The sequence below is a fragment of the Callorhinus ursinus genome, unplaced genomic scaffold, assembly GCF_003265705.2.
Source record: "Callorhinus ursinus isolate GAN/ISIS: 27379988/994484 unplaced genomic scaffold, GSC_fseal_2.0 scaffold81, whole genome shotgun sequence".
NCBI classification, from domain to species: Eukaryota; Metazoa; Chordata; class Mammalia; order Carnivora; family Otariidae; genus Callorhinus; species Callorhinus ursinus.
Genome location: NW_027397143.1, coordinates 1694740 through 1705419, shown reverse-complemented (window position 1 = coordinate 1705419; position 10680 = coordinate 1694740). Strand labels below are relative to the sequence as shown.

Sequence of the window (10680 nt, the reverse complement as noted above, 5' to 3'; positions counted from 1 at the left end):
CTCATTCATATATTCGAGGAAATTCCTGTTGGCACAGAACCTTTGGCTTGCCTATGACTGCACCCTGCCTGCCTTCCACTCCGCTCTTAGATACACCTGCAGGGGCACCTGGGTGGCTCAGTCAGTTAAGCCTCTGCCTTTGGCTCAGGTCATGATCCCAGAGTCCTGAGATTCAGTTCTGCGTTGGGCTCCCTGCTCAGTGGGGAAGTCTGCTTCTCCCTCTTGTGCACGCACTCTCTCTTAAATAAATAAAGCTTTAAAAAAAAGAAAAGAAAGAAACACCCGCTATTTTCTTTGCTTAAATGCATTCATTAATCACAACAAAACATTTCTCATTAGCCTGGTGTCCACATATTTTCTACGGGTCGATTTTGGTGTGCAATACATTTGTGAAAGTTCATTCTTCTATTTGATGGCTTTGTTGAGCACTGACCATGTGCTGCGGATTGTTCCGGGCACTGGGCACACGACAAGGAACGGCGTGGACACAACCCTGTTCTCAGGAGGGCATGGCCTCATGGGGAAAACCCACCATAAACTAGTTAACAAATGACGTAACCTCCCACAGAGTTTCAAAGGTGACAAATCAGCCATGAGAAGGTCCGGGTGCAGAGAAATGCTAGGACAAGAAGAGCCTGTGCAAAGGCCCTGTTCTGAGGCAGGAAGGGCATGCAGTCAGATAAGTAGGCAGGAACCAGGGCAGGAAGTCCTTTCTAGAGAGGACATGCTGGCTGGGTTGAGGTCAAAGATTCAGTGACACTACCCTGAGTACGCAGCACCAGAGGGACGGGGCAGGTCCTCTGTGATGGGATGGGGGAGGCATAGGCTCTGGATTCAAAGTGGGTTCAAAGTCTCCTTTGCCACTTCCTACCCATGTGGTCCTGAGCAAGCTACATACTCTGAGTCTCAGCTATTTCATCTGGAAAGCGGGAATCATAAGAGTACCTATTTTGCGGGGATTAAGAGAGATCGTGCACGTAAACTCCTTAGCACAGTGGGACATAATAAACACTTGATAAAAAGCAGCAATTACTATGGGTACAAGATTCTGGTCATGTATCCGATCACAAATGACCTTTGATCTGATTTTTCACATACAGCAAGACCAGGCTCTGCTGGGATTTTGTCCTCCCCCTTGTGTGTGCAGCCTGTCATCTCCCTGAGCCACGGTGGGATGTCCAGGGGGAAGGAGAACGGGACAGAAGTCACCGAGTTCCTCCTGCTTGGCATCACCAGTGACCCGGAGCAGCGGCGAGTGGTTTTCTGGCCCCTCCTGTGTATGTACCTGGTCACTGTGGCCGGGAACACACTCATCATCCTCGTCATCGGCTCCGATCCCCGCCTGCACACCCCCATGTACTTCTTCCTTACCAAACTCTCCTTTGTTGACATCTGCTTCACCACCAACCTGATCCCCAAGCTGTTGGTCAGCCACGTAGCAGGAATGTGGACTATCTCTTACCCCCACTGCCTGACCCAAATGTACTTCCTCATCTCCTTTGCCAACCTGGACACCTTTTTGCTGGCGGCCATGGCACTGGACCGTTACGTGGCCATCTGCCACCCCCTGCAGTACCACACCATCATCACCCGCCAGCTCTGTAGGGGACTGACCACATTCACATGGACGTGCTCAGGCCTCATCTCTCTGGTCCACACATTCCTCATGAACAGACTGACGTTCTGCTCCTCCGCCCGGGAGAGCGCACACTTCTACTGCGACGCCTACCTGCTGATGAAGATTGCCTGCTGAAACACATGGGTCAATCAGCCTGTGTTCCTGGGCGCCGTGGTCCTGTCTGTGGCCCCCTGTGTGCTCATTGTGGTCTCCTACATCTGCATAGCTGCAGCTGTCCCTCCAGATCCCCTCCACCCCAGGAAGGCACAAGGCATTTTCCACGTGCAGCTCCCACCTGTCTGGGGTCACCCTGTTCTATGGAACTGTCCTGGGGGTATACATACGACCCCCAACTCCTTCTCAGCCTAGGACACAGTAGCAACCATCATGTACATAGTGGTGACCCCCATGCTAAACCCCTTCATCTACAACCTGAGGAACCAGGAAATGAAGAAGGCTGTAAGAAGACTCTTCAGCAGGGGCTCCAAATCCTCTTAGCAGTGGTGAGTGCCGGGCTGATACCTGGAGAGGTCCAGGATGTCAGGAAATGGAAGACAATTCTGCCATCGCCTCAACAACACCCACTTCCGCACACTGACAGGTTATTTTCTGAGAAGAAGCCTGAAATTAGAGAAATTTTTAATGTATTCTATCTCTGAGAAACTCGGGCTCCTTCTAGCTGTCTCCTCTAATGATAGGGTGGGGCTATCAACCCCACGCTTCTAAGGTGGCTGCTGGGGCTCCATCCATCTCTTCCTGTCCCCGGCAGGCAGGATGAAAATAGCAGGGCCAAAAGACTTGCCACTTGCAAGGGCTCTCTCAGAAGCCCCAACAGCTGCTTCTTGTTCATTTCTCAAAGGTGTCCCCCTAAGTGCAAGGCAGGCTGGGAAATGTAGCTACTATTTTTTGCTGCTGCTATTGTTTTGGTTAGGCTTAGACATGCCACCATCTTATATGAACCCAAGAGCAAGCAGTATGTAGCTTGCTCAGGACCACATGGGTAGGAAGTGGCAAAGGAGACTTTGAACCCACTTTGAATCCAGAGCCTGTGCCTCCCCCATCCCACTACAGAGGACCCACGCCGTCCCTCTGGTGCTGGGTACTGAGGGCAGTACTCTTAGAAAGGAAGAGAGGATGAATAATGAACAGACAACAGGCAGGTGTGCAATGATACTCAAGACTTATTTTGCCACATTTTATAGATATGAAGCCACATAGTTATTTTAGGAAAATGAACGTGTGTTTTATACATTGATCCCCTCTGGATGGGGACTGTGTGTCAGGAGAAACACCTGATATGCTCCCACACTGCTGAGGCTATGACATTAGCAGAAGGATCCCAAAATTCTCCTGCACGTCAGAGGTCCCCCTGTGGGGAGCACAGCAGTATGAGTGAAAGCAAAAGGAGAGTTCATGGCATTCAGTTATTGTGAAACTTTAATTTTTCCCAAGGAGATGGTTTGTATTTCATCTTGAATGCTTTTTGCACTGTGGAAAATTAATATTGGAAGTGTAAAAATTTATAAAAGGAAACTTCATTTAAAATGGAGGGGGGGTGCATCTGGGTGGCTCAGTCGGTTAAGCAGCTGACTCTAAATCTCAGCTCAGGTCTTGATCTCAGGATTATGGGTTCAAGCCCCAGGCTGGGCTGCACACTGGGCACCGAGCCTACTTAAAAGAAAAGGGGCGGGGGGGGGGGGGGAGTCAGGAGGCCAGCAGGGGGAGCTCTCACACCCTACACTCCTGGTCAATTGCAGCCCCTAGTACTTTAGCTACCACTTTCCCACCAGTAGGAGGAAGAAAGGTTTTCCTCCTCCCCCAGCAACAGCCCAGCCAATGAGAGACTGTCACAGCCCAGCCAATGAGAAACGACCATACTTCCAACTCCCAATTTAACCCAATGGACTTTGTGTTTACAACAGCCCCTTCCAACGCCCCCTTTGCTCTATAAAACAGCATTCTTCCCCTTTGTTCCCCAGACTTGCCTATGGTTTTGCTGTAACTTGCGTGTCCCAGGTTGCAATTCTCTACTCTGTTAAACCCATTTTTGTTGGGAAAATAACCAGTTTTATTTTTTAAAGTTAACAGGAGAAAGTTCATATTGTTCAGACTTTGCACAATATTATATTGATATAGATGTGTGTGGTAAAATAAAGCATGAAATATTTTAAATAAATCAGACAATAAAGCTTTAGAATCCAGTATCAACAGATGGGTTTTTTTTAAAGATTTTTAAGATTTTACTTATTTCTTTATTTGAGAGAGAGAGAGACATTGAAAGAGAGAGACAGTGGGTCCACGGAGAGGATCAAGCAGACTCCGTGCTGAGCAGGGAGCCATACGCTGCTGGATCCCACCACCCAGAGATAATGACCTGAGCTGAAATTGACAGTCTGCCACTTAACAGGCTGAGCCACCCGGGTGCCCCCACAACAGATAGGTTTTATTAAAAGGCCAAAGCCTAGAACATGTTTCTAGGCTCAACGTACAAATTATTGAGTGACCTGACTGCGTGAGACTTTTTTTTTTAAAGATTTTATTCATTTGAGAGAGAGTGAGAGAGAGAGAGAGCACATGAGAAGGGGGAGGGTCAGAGGGAGAAGCAGACTCCTTGCCGAGCAGGGAGCCCAATGCAGGACTCAAACCCGGGACTCCAGGATCATGACCTGAGCCGAAGGCAGTCTCTTAACCAACTGAACCACCCAGGTGCCCCATGCATGAGACTTTTTTACAGAAAAATTAATAGAATAAAAGCCTACCACAGAAGTGAAAAGATGAATGACAAGAAAGAACATGTTCAAGTTCCATGACAGAAGATTATCACACCTACACACACATGCATGCACACACATACACACACAAGAAATAAAAATGGCAGAGGACAGCAACAGTAATAATAAAATATGGTCTTCTTCCATAGTCTTGGCCTCTGTTGAGAAGGCTGATCCATACTAATCTCCTTATCAAAAATGGCCACACCTAGTGTTCTCACCCAAACAGGCTTTCTCGTTTGTTTCAATATGGATGGGCCAAGAGTCCTCCAAACCTTCAAATTCCCTCCCTTTTTGCTTAACAATGACATCTTTACACGATACAACTATTCTGCTTACAAGGCAAAATACACTAATCCCTTCTCCAGAAAATGAGGTAAACTCCTCCGGTAGTGTTTTCTCTTGACATCCCACAGTTTAAATACTATGATTTAAAATTAATAAATAATGACACAAAGTCAATACATCTTATGTTACATGATAAGAGAATAAGGCAATTAAGAGAACACAGATATTTCCTTAAAATACGTGTATATATACAAACCTATTCGTAACAAAATAAGAAGGAAATACTCATGAGGAGTATAGAGGTTGTGCTTACTAGAAAGATTCCCTTTCACCACTATCCTTCAGGGACGTCCCAGAGAGAGGCTGTAGTCTGCAGCCGTCCACTTACAGGTGGTGGCAGCCAATTGCACAGAATCATCTGTAAAGTGGGCCAGAATGTGAAAATTGACTGATGTAGGAAAGACTTAGGGTTCGAAGCCAATGGCCAAGAAAGAATTCCTGAGATGTCTTTGGTGGGACAGGACCTGTGGGCAGAAGGAGCTGCACTGGGGTCATGAGGAGTGGGCCATTATATACTTTCAAGTTGGGAGAGGGTTAGAGATAGCACAAGTCCCTCTAAGGAATTTTGGAAGCAAGGTTTCCAGGATCTTGCTAGCTATTGTTGGGAAAAGGCCATTTATTACCATCTAATAAAACCTTAGTTATGAGACCCTTCAGATATATGGGTCTCATATATCTGAGGGGCCATATGCTTGGGGGATGACTGCCAACACGGATTATTGCCAACACGTATCTTGGGGGTTTAGAGATAAAGGAAATTTCTAATTTTTATATGTTAAAGTAGACTCACGGGGTGCTGGGGGTTGGGCTCAGATTGCCTTTTGCCCTTAGCAAAGTATTAACATCAAGGCAGTTGAGTCCCTAGAGGAAATGTCACTCTGCCTGTTTCAAGGACTTGTAGATAGTAAGGAAATTTAATAATTTCTCTTCTGCCTTTGTTTCCCACATCATTTACTACATTACAAAGATGACAATCTAATTAGCAGAAGGAAGAAGAGGAGGGTGCCTGGGTGGCTCAATTGTTAAGCATCTGCCTTCAGCTCAGGTCATGATCCCAGGGTCCTCAGATCGAGCCCCCACATCCCTGCTCGGCGGGAAGCCTGCTTCTCCCTCTCCCTCTGCTTGTGTTCCCTCTCTCGCTGTGTCTTTCTCTGTCAAATAAATAAAATCTTAAAAAAAAAAAAAAGGAAGACAAGATTAACAGAGATTCTTATCAAAATTGGCAATCAAAATTTAAGTAAAAAGTGTTTATTTTTATCTCATAACAAAATTCTGAATGGACTGAAAACCACAGAGTGAGAAATAAAACCAAAGAAGTCCTAGAACACAATATAAGTGAAGATCTTCAGGGAAGGCCATTTTAAGCATGTCACCAAATCTGAAAGCATGAAAGAAAGGATTTGATCTAATGACATAAACAGTTAAAAATGAAATGTTTACAAAATGTTACAAACTGAAATTCTGTCCGCATCAAAAGATAATCCCGGAGCGCCTGGAGGGCTCAGTAGGACTCTTGATTTCAGCTCAGGTCATGACCTCAGGGTCGTGAGGTTGAGCCCCACATCTGCTTGTCCCTCTCCCTCTGCTCCTCCCTCCATTTGTTCTCTCTCTCTCTTTAAAATAAATAAATTTTTTAAAAAAGGCTCTAAAAATAATAATTCCATTGCCCCCTTAGCCCAGCCCCTAGTAACCATAATTCTACTTTGTCTCTATACATTTGATTATTCTAGGAAACTCATATAAGGGGGAATGATACCATATTTGTCCTTTTGTGTCTGGCTTATTTCACAAAGCATGACATCTTCGGGTTCATCCACATTATGGCATGTATCAAAATTCCATTGTTTTCAAGGCAGAATCATATCCCATTGTACGTATATTCCACATCTTGTTTATCCATTCATCGGTCTTTGGACGTCTGAATTGTCTCCACCTTTTGGCTATTGTGAATAATGCTGCTCTGAAGTCCGGTATCGTTTCTAGTCCCTACTTTCAATTCTTTGGGGGTACATACCAAGAAGTGAAATTGCTGGACCATCCAATAATTCTGCTTAATTTTTTGAGGAACCCCCAAACTTTTCCACAGTAGCTGCACCATTTTACATTCCCACCAGCAGTGCACACAGGCTCCAGTTTCTCCCCATACTGGCTAACACTTATATCTCTGCCATTGGATTTTGTCAGTGGCCAGTGGTGGGACCTGGTCTGTTTGGGAGTCCGGAAGCCAGGTGCTCTTGCACTCCTGCGCTCTGGTTACAGTAGTATCTCACTGTGGGTTTGGGTTTTTTGGGGTTTTTCATCTGTTTGTTTTTGCCCAAAAGAATTTCATATATTTTTCCTTTTAAGATAAAATGATGAATACAGCTTACAACATCTGACCAAGTTCAGACTATAAAAGGAGGTAGTTCTGGTCATCCTTCAGTGCGAATGGGAGCACTTAATGGGAAATCCCTAGAAACTGGTTTGGCATCAAGCTAAAACCGATGCCAAATTAATTGATGTGTATATTCAATATTCATTTAACGAATGTTAACTGAGCACTGACTATGTGCCAGGCACTGTGCTGGACACTGAACCTACTTTCTTTTTCCTTCTCTGATAATTTTATTTATTGCCCAAAATTCTCAACAATGAATTTAAAATGGAAAGCATTGATGACTAAGAGGTGACTGCAAAAAGAATCAGACTTTTTTTTTCTTTCTGGAGTAGAATTCGGTGATTCATCACCTACGTACAACACCCAGTGCTCATCTCACCGTAGTTTCTTTTTTTTTTAAGATTTTATTTATTTATTTGACAGAGAGACAGTGAGAGAGGGAACACAAGCAGGGAGAGTGGGAGAGAGAGAAGCAGGCTTCCCGAGGAACAGGGATCCCGACGTGGAGCTCGATCCTGGGACCTGGGATCATGACCTGAGCTGAAGGCAGATGCTTAACGACTGAGCCACCCAGGCACCCCCTCACTATAGTTTTGATTCAAATTTCCCTAATGATTGGTGGTATTGATCATCTTTTCATGTGCTCATTAGCCATTTGTACACCTTCTCCAGAGAAGTCCTCTGCAATTTTTGAAGTGGGATGTTTGTTGTTGTTGGGTTGTAGAGTTTTTATATATTTTGGATATTAAATCCCTTATCAGATATGTCATTTTAAATATTTTCTCCCATTCTGTGGGTTGTCTTTTTGTTCTCTCGACAGTATCCTTGGAAGCACAAAAGTTTAATTTTGAATAAGTCCAATTTATTTTTTTCCCTTCCCTGCCTGTGCTTTGGTATATCTAGGAAATCACTTCCAAATCCAAAGTTGTGAAGTTTTCCTCTATATTTCACTCTAATAACTTTATAATTTTAGCTCTTATGTTTAGGTCTTTGATCCATTTTGAGTTAACTTTTAGATATGGTGTGAGGTAAGGGTCCCACCTCATTCTTTTACAGGTGGATATCTAGTGTCTCAGCACCTTCTGATGAAAATATTATCTTTTCTCCATTGATCTTGACACTGCTATGGAAAATCATTTGACCATATATGTGAGGGTTTATGTCTGGACTCTATTTCATTGTACAATACCACTGTCTTTATGACACTAAAACACTGTTTTGATTACTGTAGCTTCGCAGTTAGTTTTTAAATCAGGAAGTATGAGCTTGCCAAATGTGTTCTTTTTGAAGACATTTTGGCTATTTGAGGTCCCTTGATATGAATTTTAGGATAGACTCTTCTATTTCTGGAAAAAAAAAAAAAGCAGCCATTGGATGTTGATTGAATTGCACTGAATCTGTGGATCACTTGTGTAGTATTGATATCTTAACTATATTAAGTCTTCTGTCCACACACGAGATGCCTTTACATTTATTTATATCTTGTCTAGTTACCTTCACCAATGTTTTATATTTTCCCATGTACAAATCTTCCACCTCCCTGGATAAGTTTGTTTCTAAGTATTTTATTTTTTTGATGATACTTTGAGTTTTTTATTTTGTTTTTGGATTGTTCATTGTTAGTAAATAGAAACTCAATTGATCTTTATATGTTGATTTTTTATCCTGCAACATTGCTGAATTTTTATTAGTTCTAATAGCTTTGGTGGAATCCTCAGGGCTTTCTATATAGAAGATTGTCTCATCCATAAACAAAGAAAATTTTACTTCTTCCTTTCCAATTTGGATGTTATTTCTTTTTCTTGCTTAATTGCTCTGGCTAGGACTTCCAGTACTATATTGAATAAAAGTGGCAAAAAATGGGCATCTTTGTCTTGTTCCTGATCATAGGAGAAAAGCTTTCAGTTTTTCACCATTGAGCATGATATTATTTGTGTTTTTTTCACAGATGTCATTTCATTAATCACATTTTCTTCTATTCCTACTTTGTTCACTCTTTTTTCCCTATCATGAAAGGGTGTTGAATTTTGTCAAATGCATTTTCTTTATCAACTGTGATAGTCATGTGGTTTATTACATTGGTTGATTATCATATGATGAACCATCCTGAAATGAATACTGCTTGGCTATGGTATCTAATCCTTTCAATATGCTGCTGAATTTGGTCTCTTATTTTATTGAGGTTTTGCACCTATTCTTATAAGGAATATTGGTCTGTAGTTTTCTTATACTGTTTTTGGTTTTGCTGTCAGAGCAGTGCTAGCCTTACAAAGTGAGCTTGGAAGTACTTCATCCTTTTCATTTTTTTAAAAGGCTTTGAGAAGGATTGGTGTTCATTTCTTTTTAATTGTTGGTTATATTCTCTGGTGAGGCCACTTGGTCAGGGTTTTACTTTCTTAGAAAGTTTTGGTTACAGGGGCGCCTGGGTGGCTCAGTCAGTTAAGCGGCTGCCTTCGGCTCAGGTTATGATCCTGGGGTCCTGGGATCGAGCCCCATGTCTGGCTCCCTGCTCAGCGGAGAGCCTGCTTCTCCCTCTCCCTCTGCCTGCCACTCTGTGTACTTGTGCCCTCTCTCTCTCTCTCTGTCAAATGAATAAGTAAAATCTTAAAAAAAAAAGTTTTGGTTACTGATTTTATCTCCTTATTACAAGTCTGTTAAGATTGATTCTTTTATGATTCAGTCTTGGTAGGTGTTATCTTTCCAGGGATTAGCCATGTTCATTAGGTTATCTAATTTATTGGTGAACAATTATTTACAGTCTTGTATTATAATCCTTATTAGTAAAATCAGTAGTAATGTCCCCTTTTTTTAACTTTTCTCCTCCATTTTCATTTCTGATTTTAGTATTTGAGTCTCCTTTCTTTCTTTCTTAGTCAACCTAACTAAAGATTGTTCAATTGTATTGCTCTTTTCAAAGAATAAATTTTTGACTACATTGATTTTCTCTATTGTTTGTCTACTCTCTATTTTATTTATGTCCAATCTCATCTTCATTATTTCTTTTCTTCTGCTAGCTTTGGGTTTAAATTGTTCTGCTTTCCTTAAAGTATAAGGTTGTTGTTTTAAGGTCTTTCTTCTTCCATTTTCTTCTTTTTTTTTTCATTTTTATTTTTAAAATTTTATAAATTTTTTTAGAGAGCAAGCTTGCAAGTGGGAGTGGGGGGTGGGGGAGAGTGGAATGGAGAGAATCTTAAGCAGGATCCACACCCAGCACAGAGTCTCATGCAGGACTCGACCTCACAACCCTGAGATCATGACCTGAGCCAAAATCAATTCGGACACAACTGACTGAGCCACCCAGGTGCCCCTTTTCCTTCTTTTTTAAGGTAAGCGTTTATAGCTATCAATTTCCCTGTTAGTACAGCATTTCTTGTAGAGCAGATGTAGTTATAATAAACATCCCTAGCTTTTGTTTATCTGGGACTATCTTAATCTCTCCCTCATTTTTGAAGGACTGTTTTGCTGCACATAAAAATCTCAGCTGACAGGTTTTTTTTTTCTTTCAGCACTTTAAATATCTTCTGAACTCCAAAATTTCTATTGAGGAATTAGTTGATAATCCTATC

At 42.4% G+C, this 10680-nt stretch overlaps 1 pseudogene; it reads left to right on the top strand.

The window, feature by feature from the left end:
- Positions 1 to 1174: 1174 nt before the first annotated feature.
- Positions 1175 to 2116, top strand: LOC112816226 (olfactory receptor 1D2-like; annotated as a pseudogene).
- Positions 2117 to 10680: the final 8564 nt, after the last annotated feature.